This window comes from Capra hircus, chromosome 21, assembly GCF_001704415.2.
Source record: "Capra hircus breed San Clemente chromosome 21, ASM170441v1, whole genome shotgun sequence".
NCBI classification, from domain to species: Eukaryota; Metazoa; Chordata; class Mammalia; order Artiodactyla; family Bovidae; genus Capra; species Capra hircus.
The window spans coordinates 51,399,081-51,418,190 of NC_030828.1; positions in this window are offsets into that span (position 1 = coordinate 51,399,081).

The window sequence follows — 19,110 nt, forward strand, 5'->3', positions numbered from 1 at the left end:
AATAATGATAGTAAAGATGATCAAAAGCCCTGAAAACACAATGGAGAAAATACAAGAATCAATTAACAAAGACCTAGAAGAACTAAAGAATAAACATACAAAGATAAAAAGTTCCCTGATGTAATATTATAGAATAAGTGTGATTTTTCTGTTTATTTAAATTATCTGAATACCATTTGTAGAATACTGGATCTCATTATCACTTGATCAACTAATACAGAAAGTTACTAAGGACTTTGAATTATGTGGATAACTGAATGAGAACAATAACTGATATCTTTTTTTAAAAAAAGAAAAGAAAATTTTTGCTTAACTAATTATGCTTTTAAGTGCCTGGTTTTAGCTTTGTTACTGATCCTGATCCTTTAGGATTTTATAAAAGATATTTCATTGACCAGAGGAATAAAGTTCATGTCTGAGTTTTCCAGATCTCTGAACATTTCTTTGCCTTAGTTTGTACTTTGAGACAAAGATTTGAAACAAGTTGTTTGTTGGGAAATGCTGGTAGTGGATTGGGACATAGTGAGAAAAAATTTCAGGAAGCCAACATACGATGTATAATTGGACACATATCCACTGTGGGCACCTGTAGACTAGTCCCTCTGTAGAACTCTATGAGTCTATCCTCATAGCATCAGTTCCCAGACATTAAATCTGCCCTGTGGGCCAAGAGAGAACCCTGAGGCAAAGTCCCAGATGCTGAAGTCAGAAGTGGAACTGCACGTAGAAATATGCTATGCTGAGGAAGAGGAGTAGGGCGCTTACTAGTACAGTCCCCTGGAGCAGCATGCACAGTTTAACAGTACTTCAGATACTTTTGTTTTCAATGTTGTCTTAATGACTATCAGCTGGTGCCATAGAGAATAAAGAAGATTCTAATACAAAGCTGTACCTTAGATGGGTTCAAGTTGCCCATTTGCATAGGAAGATTAGAGTACAAAATAAAAAAAAAAAAAAATAATAAAAAAATAAAAAATAAATTTAGAGATTAGTCATTTTTTTTTTTATTTATTTTTTTTTTTTTTTTTATTTTTTTTTTTTTTTTATTTTTTTTTTGTTTTTTTTTTTTTTTTTTTTTTTTTTTTTTTTTTTTTTTTTTTTTTTTTTTTTTTTTTTTTTTTTTTTTTTTTTTTTTTTTTTTTTTTTACTATCTGGCCATAGAGATAGATTTATGTATTGATTTTTTATGTTGCTCTCCTTTATAAAGACTCTCCTTTATAAATAGGGGATGTTAGATCAGTCTTTTGACCATAATACTTTTGAGCTTAATGTATGCGATTTTCTGAATCATGTATTGAATATAGCACTATGAGTTATATCTTCATAGTTTAATCTTTCCCTTTACTATACTTTAGACAGATTTATACTTGTAAAGTGCTCTACTATTAAACAACATCATTCTTCCAAATTCTTTACTACATTTTTGTAAGTGTAGCATATTCAGAATAATAATTGTTTTCAGAAAAACAGACGGTAAGCTCATTACAGGACTATTAATGTTAGCATTTATTTGAAAGATCAGATGAATGTGCATGAATTATATTCTTGGTTTAGACACCCCCACAGTTTCTACTAGTTCTCACTCCAAAAGAAAAAAAAAATGTTGCTTTAACATTTGTGTCATTTACACTACACCACTTTGAAAACAAAGTGACATGAAAAGAATACTTTGTAGAAGCCCTGATTCCAAGACATTTTCAGTATTCTCCTCCGAGACCATCCTAATGTATCCCAAATTAGTGCCATGAATTCTGAGATAACATCTCATATGTGCTCCAAAATCTCATTGTAGTTTTTTTTTTTTTTTCCCTACATAGCACTTCGGTCTTCCTTCTTTACAGATCACTGGGTTGTGTCTCTCTTCATCAACAATTCCAAGTGACTATGACTGAAGCACTGATTTTTCTTCTGAAATTTTGAAACTGAGAGTTATTAGAATACTCTTTATAGTCAATTATTTCCAAAGAAAACGTAGCATTTGATTTGAAACGTGCTGTAAGTGTAAAATACAAACAAGATTTCCACTTTTTTTGTTTATATTTTTATGGCTACTATAAAATTTTAAATTACTTATGTGGCAAGTATTACAATTCTGTTGGAGAGTGCTGTTTTGTACTAAGATTTTAAATATCCTTTTTAGCTTACCGTTTCTTTCTGGACCAGCAAATTTACCAAACTTTTCTTCATCATATATTTACTACTGTGTTTATTGCTAGTAAAATATTCAGTTTTATTTGTATAGATCTGAATCTCTTCATCATACTTACCTTTAAGATCAATCAATGTATAATGTATTATTGATCTAGCATGACGGAGTTTGGAATACTGAATTTGGAATATCTGTGCTATTCTAGGTCAAGTGATAACTCAATTGATATTATTCAGATTCATCTGTATTAGCAATACAGAAATAGAGTTACCGAGGTAGAAAATAAAATTATGGTTACTAAGGAGTAAAGGGAGGGAGGGATTAAACTAGAAAATTGCAATTGACATATATACATGCATAATAGACAACTAATAAGAACCTATGGTATAGCAGAGGGAACTCTGCTCAATACTCTGTAATGAGCTATATGGGAAAGAATATAAAAGAGAACAGGTGCATTTGTACATAAAACAGAGTGACTTTACTGTACACCTGAAACTAACGCAACATTGTCAATCAACTATCCTTGAATAATATATTTTAAAAAGCTGTGGGTTTAATGGAATTACTTTTATTATGATAATATTGAAAATATTTAAAAGTATATAAATTATTACTATGGCTCTTATAATAGTATTAAACCAAAATAAATTCTAATGCAAATATATATTCTAAAAATTTCAATAATATATAAATTATCTACACATATTATGTATGTTTTGGGGGTAGGAATGTCTAATCATAAAAGAATTCTCTACATTATTCCAATATTTTTATAGATTTATCTGTGTGTATGATATCAGCAATCTGTTAATTATTTGAGTTTTATAGAGATGCTTATTTTAAATTACACACCTGACTGTCCCCAAGGCATTCATTTACCGGCCTATCCTTCCCATTCATTTGAAATAGGCACCTTTATATTTTCAAATACAGCATTTTCCCCTTAGTACTTTGAAAACATTTTGCCCTATTTTTCTTTCTGGACCAGCAAACTTATCAAAATTTTCTTCATGATATATTTACTGCTCTGTGTAATGCTAATAAAATATTCTAGTTTGTTTTTTTAATATAAATCAGAATCTCTTCAACATACTACTTTCAAGCTGAATTTATTCATGTATGACAGATGTTTATTGAATTTGGCATATCTGTGCTATTCTAGGCCAAGTGATAATGCGATTGATATTCTTCAGATTCATCTAACAGTAACTTGGCATCTTCTGTGCCAAACTTTTCTCTTTCTCTCTTCCCTCAATGGATAGAAAGACAGACAATACTTCTTTCTCTTTCTTGAAGTCACCTTTGACATTTTCTCTGTGTCTATATTGTTTTGTATTCTGAGATAGTCATTCAGATGCAGCCACAGGATGAGACAGAATGGCTCCGGAACCTAGTTTAAAATACAGGTCCTCAAGACAGGAGGTACCACGTGCCATGCAACTTTCAGACCACATGAAAACCTCAGGGTGGTCAGGAGGCAGAAGACAGAGGGAGGGGATAGTATTAGGCCAGAGCTGTCATTGGAGTTTTCAAGGGAAAGGCCAAAAAGGGCAGGGTTAGCAGTTTATGATTGGCTAGTTTGAATGATTCTGGCAGGACTTTGGCAGGCTCTAAGCCATGGTCGCCTGGTCACTGGGCCTGGAATGAATAAGGCAGAAAAATATTGGCACTTGGGGTGCATGGGCTAGACTGAGGAAGTGTGGCTCTGCATTGGTTAGGTTGCTCATCAAAGGCATATTCCTGGGGGCCTTTGCCTCTAGGAGAGCAGACTCTCCCAAAGCCAGACATTTTTTTTTTTTTAATGTCAAAACATCATAAATGCACAATATTTTAATAAAACACACTATTAGTCCCCAATTTAATGAGGATATATTTCATAATATGTTTTATTTTTTTCTTTTGTAGGCCAGTTGGATGTTCTTTCTGGGAGAGCATATTTTTGCTTGTTTGTTTGTTACTTTAATGATGAATCTGCTTCTCTGTATATTTATAAGTATGCCTGTGTTGGGGAAGGTGATCATAGGGAAGGAATTTTTAGGCCTAGGGTAATTAAATTAACTCTTCTATGCAGAATTTCAAATAGTCTATATCTGTTGAGTTTTAATAGAATGTTTCTCTATGCTTTATGTATGTGGTAAACGTATATATGTATACACGTGTATATGTTCAGTTCAGTTTAGTTGCTCAGTCGTGTCCGACTCTTTGTGACCCCATGAACCGCAGCACGCCAGGCCTACCTGTCTATCACCAACTCCTGGAGTTCACCCAAACCCATGTCCATTGAGTTGGTGATGCCATCCAACCATCTTATCCTCTGTTGTCCCCTTCTCCTCCTGCCCTCAATCTTTCCCAGCATCAGGGGCTTTTCAAATGAGTCCGCTCTTTGCATCAGGTGGCCAAAGTATTGGAGTTTCAGTTTCAACATCAGTCCTTTCAAAGAATACTCAGTACTGATCTCCTTTAGGATGGATATATATGTGTGTGTGTGTGTGTGTGTGTGTGTACATATATATACACGTAGATGGCAAAATATGTGTTCCATATTTAAACATATATTTACATATATGGAGGAGGTTTCCCTGGTGGCTCAGATGGTAAAGCGTCTGCCTACAATGCAGGAGACCCAGGTTCGATCCCTAGGTCGGGAAGATCCTCTGGAGAAGGAAATAGCAACCCATTCCAGTACTCTTGCCTGGAAAATCCCATGGATGGAGGAGCCTGGTAGGCTACAGTCTATGGGGTCGCAAAGAGTCAGACATGACTGAGTGACTTCACTTCACTTCACATATATGGAAGTAATTGTGTGTTTGAATACTTTGTACAAAAATTCCAACATATTACATTGGTTTTACTTAGACTGTTCACCTCAGTTTAAACGAGAATCTTTTGCAGTTTTTCTTTACTGAAGAAAGTATTTGTCTTCTAAAGAAACTCTAATGTTTCTGCCCATCATTCTGCAGACCTGCAGGAAGGTTTGAAATCTAGCAGTCCCATATGGTAGCTCAAAGTTGGATCACTGATATATTCTGCTTTGTGCAGTAAAGGTACAAAAATTACTGAGCATTGTTTTCAGTGTTTAATGACATTTTGACCTATACTTTGATGGCTGCTGCTGCTTAGTCACTTCAGTCATGTCCAACTCTGTGCAACCCTATGGACTGCAGCCTTCCAGGCTCCTCTGTCCATGGGATTCTCCAGGCAAGAATACTGGAGTGGGTAGCCATGCCCTTTTTCAGGGGATCTTCCTGACCCAGAAATTGAACCCAGATCTCCTGCATTGCAGGCAGATTCTTTACAGCTGAATCACCAGGGAACTTCTATATTTCCTATCAAAAACATTGGTCTTCTCTGTCTGTATTCTGAAAAAATCCTCAATTATTTTATTTTCATTTGCTGTTGTAATTTAAACACTTAGTAGGTACTTATAATTCACAATAACATGATATATTTGTTTTTAACTTTCTACCTTGCTTTTGTATATATTTTATGGAAATGTGTATTTTAGGACATACGTTGATATGATATTCAAGGTGGTATTTGTCAGTCTGGGAGACTACAATTTTTTATTAAAATTTAATAAGTAATAAATGTAAAACCATGAAAATGTAGGAATAGGATTAAGTATTTGTTAAACATTCTGTGTGCCATGGAAGTAATCCATTTCCATGTTTAGTGTATCATGATACAGTTTTTACCTCAGGTCTCTCCTTAAGTATAGATGTTTTTATATGATAATTTTGCCATCAATTATGTCTATAGTCATAAAACAACCAGTTACATGAATTATATAATAATGGATAACATTTTACATGATATTTTACATTTGTTTTCATAAATTTTATTGGTTAACCATTTTCCATATGCTTAAATCTAAGATGACAGATAAAAGAGTATTAACTGATATCATTCAGTTCAGTCGCTCAGTCGTGTCCGACTCTGCAACCCTATGAATCGCAGCAAGCCAGGCCTCCCTGTCCATCACCAACTCCCGGAGTTCACTCAGACTCATATCCATCGAGTCCGTGATGCCATCCAGCCATCTCATCCTCGGTCGTCCCCTTCTCCTCCTGCCCCCAACCCCTCCCAGCATCAGAGTATTTTCCAACGAGTCAACTCTTCGCATGAGGTGGCCAAAGTACTGGAGCTTCAGCTTTAGCATCAGTCCTTCCAAAAAAATCCCAGGGCTGATCTCTTACAGAATGGACTGGATGGATCTCCTTGCAGTTCAAGGGACTCTCAAGAGTCTTCTCCAACACCACAGCTTGAAAGCATCAATTCTTTGGTGCTCAGCCTTCTTCACAGTCCAGCTCTCACATCCATACATGACTACTGGAAAAACCATAGCCTTGACTAGAAATGGAGTATTACTCAGCCATTAAAGAGAATATATTTGAATCAGTTCTAATGAGGTGGATGAAACTGGAGCCTATTACACAGAGTGAAGTAAGCCAGAAAGAAAAACACCAATACAGCATACTAACACATATATATGGGATTTAGAAAGATGGTAACGATAACCCTGTATGCGAGATAGCAAAAGAGACACAGATGTATAGAACAGTCTTTTGGACTCTGTGGGAGAGGGAGAGGGTAGGATGATTTGGGAGAATGGCATTGAAACATGTAAAATATCATATATGAAATGAATCGCCAGTCCAAGTTCAATGCAGGATACAAGATGCTTGGGGCTGATGCACTGGGATGACCCAGAGTGATGGTACGGGGAGGGAGGTGGGAGGGGGGTTCAGGATGGGGAACATGTGTACACCCATGGTGGATTCATGTTGATGTATGGCAAAACCAATAAAATATTGTAATTAGCCTCCAATGAAAATAAATATATTTTTAAAAAAGACCTGGGAATATTTTTTAAAAAAGTTCAAAAGCAAAAAAAAAAAAAAAAAAGTATATGCAATAAAAATTCAATAGAAATAAGTTATAGATTAGGGAGAAATGTGTGACCAAGTAAACTCAAAATAACTCTCCTCTTCATAAGAATACATTGCAAACAGGAGAGGGTATTTAAGCAAATATTTCTGATTGAGTTGCTTTCAGGAGTAATAACTAAATTTACAGCTATTTTCTCATGCCTGTATCCATTAGGTAAGAACAGTATGGGTACTAAGCAATCATTTTATTATGATTTTCATCTATACTCTGCACCAGGGAATAAAGAAATCATCTTTTTATCAGTCTAAGGCAGTAAGTTCTGCAAAATGCATCTAGATAAGTTATATAATACTTCTCTGAGACTAATATTTTTCTTTCAGGTAATTTTTGTTGACATATAGCTGTTTTATAAGATTAATTAGTTTCAGGTCTACAAAATAATGATTCAACACTTTTATAATTAATATTAAACTCCATTTACAGCTTTATAACATATTGGCTGTATTCCCTGTGCAGTACAATATATATTTTAATGTATTTATTTTATACAGGGTAATTTATACCTCTTAATCCCTTAGCCTTTCACACATTTCTCTTCTCATTTGTAACTTGTTATAATTACTTGTTCTCTTTATCTGTAAACCTGTTTCTGTTTTGTTATATTTGCTCATTTGTTTTATTTTTAGATTTTACATGTAAATGTTTACATACACTACTTATCTTCCTTTGCCTGATCTATTTCACTATGCATAATAACCTCCAGGTCCATCCATGGAAAAACTTCATTATGTTTGTGGCTTAGTAATATTTCATTGTATGTACGTATGTGAGTGTGTGTATGCTACATCTTCTTAATCCAGTCATATGTTGATGGACACTGATACCTCCATACCTTGGCTATTGCAAATAATAATTAAGGTATGGCTATGTGAGTAATGCTGCTATGAATGTTGGAGTGCATTTATCTTTTCAGTTACTGTTTTTGTTTTCTTTGGTTACATACACAGGTATGGAATTGGTGAATCATCCAGGTCGTCCTGTTTTTAGTTTTGTCAGGAATTTCCATACTGGTTTCCCTAGTGGCCATACCAATGCACCAATTTTCAATCCTATCGACAGCATAAGAGGGTTCCCTTTTAACTACATGTACTTTAACATTTCTTATTTGTGGTCTTTTCAATGATAGTCATTCTGACAAATGTGAGATGACAGTTCATTGTGGTTTTGGTTTGCATTTCTCTGATGCTCAGCTATGGTGGGCATCTTTTCACATGCCTGTTAGCCATCTGTATGTCTTCTTTGGCAAAATGTCTATCCAGGTCTTTTGCTCATTTTTATTGGGCTTTTGATGTTGAGTTGTAAGAGCTGCTTAGATATTTTGGATATTAACAACTTATCAGTCATACCCCTTGCAAATGTTTTCTCCCATCACGGTTATCTTTTCATTTTGTTGAAGGTTTCCTTTGTTATGCAAAAGCTTTTAAGTTTAATTAACTTCCATTAAGTTTATTTTTGCTTCTGTTTCTTTTGCCTTAGGAGACAGATCCAAATAATATTGTTGTGGTTGATGTCAGGGTACCCTGCCTATGTTTTCTTTTTTTCCTTCTAGGACCCCTATTATGTGAATGTTAGTATATTTGATGTTGTCACACAAGTTCCTTAAAATGTTCTCATTTAAAAAATTTGCTTTTCTTTTTTGCTCTTCTGATTGATTGATTTCAATTATTTTATCTTACCTATTGCTTGGGCATTCTTCTGTATCACCTGGTCCTCTGTTAATTCCTTCTGGTATGTTTTTTCAATTTAGTTATCATATTAATCCACTCTGGCTGATGGGTTTTTTTTTGTATTTTCTGGTTCTTTGTTAAAATTCTCACTGTATTCTTTTATTCTTTATCGTATTTCAATTAGCATTCTTATACTAATGTTCTGAATTCTTTACCTGGTAAATTATTTATGTTTTCAGTTTTTTTTTCATTATTCTTTAGTTGAAAAAAAAATCTTTATTTTGCTTACTTTACTCTGTCTTTATGAAATTCAGTGAAACAGTTACCAACCCTTTTTTAAAAGAGATGTTCAGTGTAATTGTGCCCATTGACACAATTTGATGGGAAAATTTGATGGAAGAAATAGATCTGAAATGAGCTTAGGTCACATCTCTCCCCAGCATTTGCTGACAGCTATTCCCTTGTTGGGTGGTGGAGCTGGAGATAGAGGGACTAGAGTAAGAAACAGATGTGAACTGCGACTCAGTCTCCATGCTCACTGGCTGGCACTGCCCTGGTAGAGGTAAAAAGCAGGTCCCAAAGTGCAAGAGCAAAATACCTGAGGGTTAGGTCTGAGCTGGTGGTGTTCCCTCTAAAGTGTTTCCTCTGTTTCCTCCCAGCCTCAGCACTTTCACTCCAGAGGGCATCGGTGCTAGGGCACAGGGTGTCTGACTCAGTGTTCTGCTGAGGCACTAACTGATGTGGTCCCAGCCCACCAATCAGAATTCCAGACTACTTCCTGTCCACTGAGAGCACCAGTAATGGTTACTTGCCCAATTTAGATGCAATACTAGGTTTAAGCCAGCATTAGCCTCCACTCAATGAAACTAAGCCATGCCGTGTGAGGCCATCCAAGATGGGCGGGTCATGGTGTAGAGGTCTGATAGAATGTGGTCCACTGGAGAAGGGAATGGCAAACCACTTCAATATTCTTGCCTTGAGAACCTCATGAACAGTATGAAAAGGCAAAATGATAGGATACCAAAAGAGGAACTCCTCAGGTCATTAGGTGCCCAATATGCTACTGGAAATCAGTGGAGAAATAACTCCAGAAAGAATGAAGGGATGGAGCCAAAGCAAAAACAGTACCCAGCCATGGATGTGACTGGTGATAGAAGCAAGGTCAGATGCTGTAAAGAGCAATATTGCATAGGAACCTGGAATGTCAGGTCCATGAATCAAGGCAAATTGGAAGTGGTCAAACAGGAGATGGCAAGGGTAAACGTCGACATTCTAGGAATCAGCGAACTAAGATGGACTGGAACGGGTGAATTTAACTCAGATGACCATTACATCTACTACTGCGGGCAGAAATCTCTTAGAAGAAATGGAGTAGCCATCATGGCCAACAAAAGAGTCCGAAATGCAGTACTTTGATGCAATCTCAAAAATAACAAAATGATCTCTGTTCGTTTCCAAAGCAAACCATTCAATATCACAGTAATCCAAGTCTATGCCCCAACCAGTAATGCTAAAGAAGCTGAAGTTGAATGGTTCTATGAAGACCTACAAGACCTTTTAGAACTAACACCCAAAAAAGATGTCCTTTTCATTATAGAGGACTGGAATGCAAAAGTAGGAAGTCAAGAAACGCCTGGAGTAACAGGCAAATTTGGCCTTACAAAATGGAATGAAGCAAGGCAAAGGCTAATAGTGTATTGCCAAGAGAATGCACTGGTAATAGCAAACACCCTCTTCCAACAACACAAGAGAAGACTCTACACATGGACATCACCAGATGGTCAACACTAAAATCAGATTGATTACATTCTTTGCTGTCAAGGATGGAGAAGCTCTATATAGTCAACAAAAACAAGACCAGGAGCTGACTGTGGCTCAGATCATGAACTCCTTATTTCCAAATTTAGACTTAAATTGAAAAAAGTAGGGAATACCACTAGACCATTCAGGTATGACATAAATCAAATCCCTTATGATTATACAGTGGAAGTGAGAAATAGATTTAAGGGACTATCTCTGATAGACAGAGTACCTGAAGCACCACGAACAGAGGTTCATGACATTGTACAGGAGACAGGAATCAAGACCATCTCCATAGAAAGGAAATGCAAAAAAGCAAAATGGCTGTCTGGGAAGCCCGTATAAATAGCTATGAAAAGAGAAGCAAAAAGCAAAGGAGAAAAGGAAAGATGTAAGCATCTGAATGCAGAGTTCCAAAGAATAGCAAGAAGAGACAAGAAAAACTTCCTTAGGATCAATGCGAAGAAATAGAGGAAAACAACAGAATGGGAAAGACTAGAGATCTCTTCAAGAAAATTAGAGATACCAAGGGAACATTTCATGCAAAGATGGGCTCGATAAAGGACAGAAATGGTCTGGACCTAACAGAAGCAGAAGATATTAAGAAGAGCTGGCAAGAATACACAGAAGAACTGTACAAAAAAGATCTTCACGACCAAGATAATCACGATGGTGTGATCACTCAACTAGAGCCAGACATCCTGGAATGTGAAGTCAAGCGGCCATAGAAAGCATCACTACAAACAAAGCTAGTGGAGGTGATGGAATTCCAGTTGAGCTGTTTCAAATCCTGAAAGATGATGCTGTGAAAGTGCTGCACTCAATATGCCAGCAAATTTTGAAGACTCAGCAGTGAACACAGGACTGGAAAAGGTCAGTTTTCATTCCAATCCCAAAGAATGCTCAAACTACCACGTAATTGCACTCATCTCACACACTAGTAAAGTAATGCTCAAAGTTCTCCAAGCCAGGCTTCAGCAATACATGAACTGTGAACTTCCAGATGTTCAAGCTGGTTTTAAAAAAGGCAGAGGAACCAGAGATCAAATTGCCATCATCTGCTGGATCATGGAAAAAGCCAGAGAGTTTCAGAAAAACATCTATTTCTTCTTTGCTTGCCAAAGCGTTTGACTGTGTGGATCACAATAAACTGTGGAAAATTCTGAAAGAGATGGGAATACCAGACCACCTGACCTACCTCTTGAGAAACCTATATGCAGGTCAGGAAGCAACAGTTAGAACTGGACATGGAACAACAGACTGGTTCCAAATAGGAAAAGGAGTACTTCAAGGCTGTATATTGTCACCCTGCTTGTTTAACTTCTTAGCAGAGTACATCATGAGAAATGCTGACTGGAGGAAGCAAAAGCAGGAATCAAGATTGCCAGGAGAAATATCAATAACCTCAGACATGCAGATGACACCACCCTTATGGCAGAAAGTGAAGAGGAACTAAAAAGCCTCTTGAAAGTGAAAGAGGAGAGTGAAAAAGTTGGCTTAAAGCTCAACATTCAGAGAACGAAGATCATGGCATCTGGTCCCATCACTTCATGGGAAATAGATGGGGAAACAGTGGAAACAGTGTCAGACTTTTTTTGGGGGGGCTCCAAAATCACTGCAGGTGGTGATTACAGCCTTGAAATTAAAAGACACTTACTCCTTGGAAGGAAAGTTATGACCAACCTAGATAGCATATTCAAAAGCAGAGACATTACTTTGCCAACATAGGTTCTTCTAGTCAAGGCTATGGTTTTTCTGGTGATCATGTATGGATGTGAGAGTTGGACTGTGAAGAAATCTGAGCACCGAAGAATTGATTCTTTTGAACGGTAGTGTTGGAGAAGACTCTTGAGAGTTCCTTGGACTGCAAGGACAACCAACCAGTCCATTCTAAAGGAGATCAGTCCTGGGTGTTCTTTGAGAGGAATGATGCTAAAGCTGAAACTCCAGTACTTTGGCCACCTCATGCAAAGAGTGGACTCATTGGAAAAGACTCTGATGCTGGGAGGGATTGGGGGCAGGAGGAGAAGGGGACGACCGAGGATAAGATGGCTGGATGGCATCACTGACTCGATGGACATAAATTCAGGTAAACTCCGGGAGTTGGTGATGGACAGGGAGGCCTGGCATGCTGCAATTCATGGGGTCGCAAAGAGTCAGATGCGGCTGAGCAACTGGACTGAAGTGAACTAGTCCCCACAATTATGCACCATTATCAGCAGTGATAGCCTTCACCCTCATGGAAATCTGTACCAAAGCAAGAGGGGCTGGAGTGGATAGTGGGTGTCAGCTGGTGCACAGGCTGGGATGGTCGCAGCACACCAGTGACAGCTTGAGATTGCCCCTAATCCATTACCTCTGTAAGTGCCAGCAGCCACTGCCCCCACCCTGTTCAGATGCAATGCCAGGTCCGAGCCTATTCTGTCTCCCTCGACTGCAAAGTTTCCTCTGCGGTGGCAGCCTTCATCCTAGGTGGGAGCAATACCAAAGTTGGAGGGACTTGGCAGTTGCAAAATAACTGGCCAGAGCCTTGGGAAATCTCAAACTGCTTCCTCTAACTTGTTCCTGGAAGTAAGCCTGCATGTGCATGTTCTTAATGAGCAGGGGCTAGGTTTCTTATTAGTTCCACTGGTTTTCATGTGAGGTAAGGAAGTTCTTCTTCCTGGTGTTGGACATCAGGGCTGGGGTTTCCAGCATCAGCTGCAAACCACTCTCTCCCAGGGAGGATGTTTGAACCCACAGAATTCCTCTTCCCTTCTGTCCTCTCCTAGAGGTACAGGTCCTGAATTGATTGCTTGTCTTCATGTCCTGCCTGACTCTATGTAGATCATTCCTTATAACTTTGCAGCATAAGGGTCTTTCTGCTGGTATACAGCTTGTTGAGAATTGCTCTATGTGTAGATATATTTTTGATGTGTTCATAGGGGGAGGTGAGCCCAAGGTTTTCCTGATCACTATTTGATCTCCTCCTCCCAGGTTATTTTTAAATCTAACTTTAGTTTTCTGCTTTCAACTATATTTAAACATATTTGGAAACATGCTGAATAGCATTTCCTAAATCATTTTAGGCTTCCAGGAATTGATTCAGTGCTCAGAAATAAATGTTATTTTTAGATGAATATTCCAGTTCCATATTAGTAAAAATAAATTCAATAATCACCAAGTCAGTATTTCCTCATTTGATTGTGATATTTGTGTATCTTCTAGTAAACGATTTGGCCATTAAATTATTCTATATGAGGCATTCTAGAAATTCAATCAGAAAAAAAAATTATTTTTCTGAGCAGATAAAAAGCTATTTCAAGTATCAAATTCTCATCAATTTCAGATTTGTGCCAAGATGTATACAGAAAGCAAAAACATCTCAATATTGAAATTATAGTAAGTCGCAATTTTATAGTGGAAGTAAATTATCTATATAAAACTGTATACTTAAGGTTTTTCAAATAATTTTCCCAAACTCCATCTTCTTCTCATCATATACCTTAAATGTTTAGTTTAATTCTCTAGAATAAATTAAAATATATGTTTGAATGTCTAGGTAATTTAATACTTTATAATAAGAAATGAAACGAGAAGCACATGTTTAAAGACAATTATGACATGTCTTTGGATTAAAGGACTTCCCAAATTAATAACCAAAAAATCACTACACAGGTAGTGTAAATAAATACAAATGTAATATTGAAGCAGAATTGCCATCAATGTGTCAAGTACTTTGAGCATACTGATGATAAAAAGGTTTCTTCTTGGAGATTTTTTTGATAAAATTGCATTTGAATCAGACCTCCCACTAGCGGAGGAGGACATTTCCAATGGCATTAAGTTGGAAAAGAAATTGTTACACAGAAGGAATATTTTGAATCAAAAAAGAAAACACTTTAGAAGATATTGGGGCTATTACATTTTTTCATTTTTGCTAAGTGTTTCCATTTTCATTTTGGATCAGACAATTCTTTGCGTGCACTTGCATGCACTTTTAGGATGTGTTGCCGCTTCCAAGATCTCTACCAGCCATACTCATTCTCTAGTCTTGTCATCCATGAAGGTCTACAGACGTGCGAAGTACCTCCTGGGGGGAAAATGCCTCCAGTTACAAACTGCTGGGCCACAGTGCAGAAACACACACAGGGGATGTTGCTAAAGTATAGGTTGCAATAACTAACTTTGGGTGATAACTTTTTCTGGAATATCATTGGCTGATCATCCTGCATTCATTATATTATGTAATCTTCAGCTTGACTTTATAAGATTATTACAGAAATTAAGAATGAGATGCCTAATGATTTTCCTAGAATCTCACATCTAACAAGTAGTAGATCTTGGCTTTAAACTGCTGTTTGCAAGATCCCCTGGAGAAGGGAACAGCTACCTATTCTAGTATTCTTGCCTAGAGAATTTCATGGACAGAGGAGTCTGATTGACTACAGTTCATAGGGTTGCAAAGAGTCAGACATGACTGAGCAACTAACACTTTCACTTTCTTTGCCTCAATAACCTGGGCATTTAGCTGTAGGGACATACTCCCAGCAGACCATAAACATTGGCAAGCATACTGTGAAACTTACCAACTGCTTGATGTGAACTGGGTCATGGAAAAAGAAATGAGAAATTTCTCAGAGGTGTGAGAGAGTTCAAAAAGTTAGTTGTTAAAGAAAGTATTGTAAAATCCCTGACTGTGTGCTTTTTATAATAGAAGTTCTTGTTATCCATGAAGATCTACAGACATGCCAAGTACCAAATACCAAGTACCAATACCTCCAAGTACCAATACCTCCAAGTACCAAAATAAATGCATATATAGTGCATTTATTTTCAGTTTTATAAATTTGAGGTGGTTTTTATAACTTTTTTTTTAAGGAGAGAAACTTGAAACTAATAAAAGAGAAAAAGCTTGCCCAAGTTCACAAATTTATATGCCAGATTTGAAATTTGAACCCAGGCCTGATTTCAGTGATTACATCTATTCCCTTTTCATTTAAATATATGATTCTGTCATATATTTTGGTATATGCATTTGTCAAACTGGTCCTGAACAATAGCAACACACCAGTACTATTTCTTGAAATACACATTTGCCTGTATTCTATCAATGGCCCCAAAAGCGTGTTCCATTTTTTTATGCAATTCTATAATAATGCTCACCTTTGGATTATTTTGTGAAATATTTTAGTTCCTGACCTAGAATATATTTTTATTGTCTACAATCACAAGCCAGATTTTGTTGACTCTATTCCATGAGCTCACTTTTAGACAATCTGGTTCCTGAAGTTACATAGACACCTTACTGCCATGAGTAAGTGTCCTGTAAGATATGTAATGGCTGAATTCTCAATGATTATTAGCATGTACAACTATAATGAAACCAATTTTTTCTTCCAAGAAATCTCTGCTCAATTTCATTCAAAGATGAAATGGAAAATATAAATCATTCCATGCTGACACTGTAGTCATTTGACAACTCAGTTTTTGATAAACCCTTTGAATGTTAAATTTCTCAGAATATTTTATTATATTTAGTGCAATTTTCTAATCTACAATGGAAATAGATCAGCAAATGTCAAGTTGGTTAAAATTCTACATTCTCTGAAAGACAGATGAATTGGTACTTTTTTACTTTGTCTGACACTTGGATATAAGACTATCCTTTAAATATATTATATAAAAGCAACAGTTACATAACAGTATGTCAACCTGTTCTCAAAAATGAGGAACAGTTGATAAGTGGGTTGGTCTGGCTGAGGTTTAAAAACCATGGTAAACATGAAAAAGCACAGTTTTGATATATTACAAATTAAATTTTTGCAGCATCTGTGAATAATACATTTATTTTGAGCTATAAATTATTACATCAATAATGTTTTTTAATTGATACCACAATATGATAATTCCAAATTGAAAGATTTGGTAATAGAAAGTCTTAATTACTGAACTACTTAAAAATCATTATGGCCTAATATGAAGATTAAAATAAATATATAAAAATAGTCATTTTTATAATATATACTAGGGTTCAGAATTTCATAAACAAGACACAGATAGGCATCTCATTTCATGGAAGCTTTCATTAGTTGGCTACAGACCAAAATATTGCATATTTTTTCTATTATATACACTGGAGTAAAGTTTAGTTCTAGTTATGGCATTCAGAAAATTGAGTTTAAGCCATCATAAACTAGAAATGCAAGTATTTTTCTCCCAGAGAACTCTATGAAACTATATTACAGTAGCAATAAACAAAATAACATTTTGTTCTTTGTTAGCTTTGGGGATTATGACCTCCATTTCTGTATTTATTACAGTGGGCATTGCATCCTTGCAGTGACTCTGCCAAAACCTAAAAGGTTGAACCTGCCTTCTGATAGTGTTATCTGAGTAAGTAGAATATTATTTAAGAGACTGATTAAAAATTTTGGTGTTGCATAGGATTTGGGATGATAATGTAACATACTGAAATGCCTAGTTAGCTCCAACAATATTCTGAAAGCATTTATCTAACCTGAATAGGAAAAATATAGAGAATGTGGAAAGAGGTCTTAATCATTGAAATATAGTTGTTATGATTTTCAGCTTCTTGTTAGCTGAAAATAAGCCTAAAATTAAAAAAAAAGAAAGAAATATGACTTTTGGAATGCCACAGGGAAGATTTCCAAATAATTTGTATCAAGTGATGTCAGATATTAATGTGAATTAATATCTACTGTGACTAGAGAATGACTAAAGAGAGTTTAGGAAATAAGGTCACAAAGAGAAAGTGAATTATTTACCAAATTCTTGGAGGAGGTTATGGATCTGCATTGTGGGGGTATGTGGAGTAGCCTTTTCAAATGACACACACCATATCACCATACTAAGAATTGGCAAACTGGCATAAACTCAGTTTCTCTTTTACTTTTTTATGCTATGGTGCCTCTCTTAGTCTCCATAGAAGGTATATTTCATCAATAGGTGAAATAATTTTATCAGGAAGAAAAGTTTTATTTTTGCTTTATAGAATCCATTCAGTTCAGTCCCTCAGTTGTGTCCAACTTTCCCTGTCGATCACCAGCTCCTAGAGTCTACACAAACCCAGGTCCATCGAGTCAATGATGCCATCCAACCATCTCATCCTCTATTGTCCCCTTCTCCTCCTGCCCCCAATCCCTCCCAGCATCAGGGTATTTTCAAATGAGTCAGCTCTTTGCATGAGGTGGCCAAAGTATTGGAATTTCAGCTTCAACATCAGTCCTTCCAATGAACACCCAGGACTGATCTCCTTTGGATAGACTGGTTAGATCTACTTGCAATCCAAGGGACTCACAAGGGTCTTCTCCAACACCACAGTTCAAAAACATCAATTCTTTGGTGCTCAGATTTCTTTATAGTCCAACTTTCACACCCATACATGACTACTGGAAAAAGAATAGCCTTGATTTGATGGACTTTTGTTGGTAAAGTAATGTCTCTGCTTTGAATACGCTATCTAGGTTGGTCACTAACTTTCCTTCCAAGGAGTACATGCGTCTTTTAATTTGCATGGCATGCAGTTGCCATCTGCAGTGATTTTGGAGCCCAGAAAAATAAAGTCTGACACTGTTTCCACCATTTCCCCATCTATCTGCCGTGAAGTGATGGGATCAGATACCATGATCTTAGTTGTCTGAATGTTGAGCTTTAAGCCAAATTTTTCACTCTCCTCTTTCACTTTCATCAAGAGGCTTTTTAGTTCCTCTTCACTTTCTGCCGTAAGGGTAGTATCATCTGCATATCTGAGGTTATTGATATTTTTCCCGGCAATCTTGATTCCAGCTTGTGCTTCCTCCAGCCAGCGTTTCTCATGATGTACTCTGCATAGAAGTTCAATAAGCAGGGTAACAATATACAGCCTTGACATATTCCTTTCCCTATTTGGAACCAGTCTGTTGTTCCATGTCCAGTTCTAACTGTTGCTTCCTGACCTGCATACAGGTTTCTCAAGAGGCTTTATAGAATATCCCTTGAAAAATGTTGGTAAAACATAGCTACCCTGTGAGATAAAGGATATAGGGTAATCTTTTTCAAAAAGTATGTCAATACTTTCATATTATTTTTAAGACAGAATGACTTAAACTGGGAAGCTTAATAACTGTAAGTTTGGCCAAGTCTGGATAAAACATTTATTTTTAAAATCAGTTTATTTCAAAACAATTTATCAAAGAAATATTTTAATCATTCACGTATATAGTAAAAGTTTCTACAAGTGATTATTTTGGGAAAGATAAATGTTTTGTAACAAAATTAATGTGTTTTTAAATAAAGTGTTTATTAGATTGTATCTGCATGTTTGGTCTTCAGCTGTCACTTTTGATTTAAAAATATATATTCTTAGGCAATACATCCTAGGGCAATTATTATTCTTGTTTTGACACAAAATGAAGAAAGGCTTTGTAATTCTATTCCAATTGTTTAAACTTTGTCAGTTCTCTACTTGTTTGTTAAACTTGAGGTTAATTCTCCATGTAGAGTGCTATCTTTTCTGGTCAATTGTGACTATTTCTGGTTTACTAAAGTAGATAACTCTTA